Source organism: Anopheles ziemanni (assembly GCF_943734765.1).
Source record: "Anopheles ziemanni chromosome X unlocalized genomic scaffold, idAnoZiCoDA_A2_x.2 X_unloc_54, whole genome shotgun sequence".
Classification (NCBI taxonomy): Eukaryota; Metazoa; Arthropoda; class Insecta; order Diptera; family Culicidae; genus Anopheles; species Anopheles ziemanni.
The window spans coordinates 17,501-18,707 of NW_026689823.1; the positions used below are offsets into that span (position 1 = coordinate 17,501).

At 51.9% G+C, this 1,207-nt stretch overlaps 1 non-coding gene across 1 annotated transcript; it reads right to left on the reverse strand.

Moving 5' to 3' along the window:
• Positions 1 to 106: 106 nt before the first annotated feature.
• Positions 107 to 261, reverse strand: LOC131292390 (5.8S ribosomal RNA). Its single transcript, XR_009190037.1, has one exon. It is a non-coding gene; the product is annotated as a 5.8S ribosomal RNA (ribosomal RNA).
• Positions 262 to 1,207: the final 946 nt, after the last annotated feature.

Genomic DNA, 1,207 nt, shown 5'->3' on the forward strand with positions numbered 1-1,207 from the left:
TTCTTTAATGCTAGCGGGTCGTCGCGACCCTAGTTAACATCATGGTGCACGTCTCGTGACGGGTGTCACGGCGTAGTTAAATGTATGCGATACATTTCTCAAATATAAGCGCTCAGTCATCTGTACATCATGGTAGGTTCCCACGACGTGCAATATGCGTTCAACTTATCAATGTTCATGTGTCCTGCAGTTCACATTATGACGCGCAGTTAGCTGCGGTCTTCATCGATCCATGAGCCGAGTGATCCACTGCCGAGGGTGACTAACTTGCGTAAGCCGCCGCTGTGCGCGTATACCCGTTCCCCGTAGGGAGGAGCAAGCCGCCGCTTAGAGACGAAGCATAAAGTGTCCTCATTCCACATAGGGCAAGCTGGATTAATCCATTTTACCCAGGACGGCCGAAGCGGCGTGGACCAGGGGAGAACTGAACCTTATACTTCACACCACAGTAAGTCTACGTGTCCTCTTCCACATAGGGCAAGCTAGAACTAACTATCTTACCCAGGACTGCCGAAGCAGCGTGGACCAGGGGAGGAACACACTTTTCATGGAAACGTAAGGCATCCATGACTGCCATAACGTAAGCCGCCGCTGTGCGCGTATACCCGTTCCCCGTAGGGAGGAGCAAGCCGCCGCTTAGAGACGAAGCATAAAGTGTCCTCATTCCACATAGGGCAAGCTGGATGAATCCATTTTACCCAGGACGGCCGAAGCGGCGTGGACCAGGGGAGAACTGAACTTTATACTTCACACCACAGTAAGTCTACGTGTCCTCTTCCACATAGGGCAAGCTAGAACTAACTATCTTACCCAGGACTGCCGAAGCAGCGTGGACCAGGGGAGGAACACACTTTTCATAGAAACGTAAGGCATCCATGACTGCCATAGTGCGTAAGCCGCCGCTGTGCGCGTAAACCCGTTCCCCGTAGGGAGGAGTCAAGCCGCCGCTTAGAGACGAAGTATGAAGTGTCCTCTTCCACATAGGGCAAGCTAGAATGAACTATCTTACCCAGGACCGCCGAAGCAGCGTGGACCAGGGGAGAACTGAACTTTATACTTCACACCACAGTATTGAGTAATGTGCCCTCTTCCACATAGGGCAAGCTGGAATGTTCCATTTTACCCAGGACGGCCGAAGCGGCGTGGACCAGTGGAGGACTACACAATCATGAGGTTTGATATCGACTTGTGTGTTTCAATAGGATAC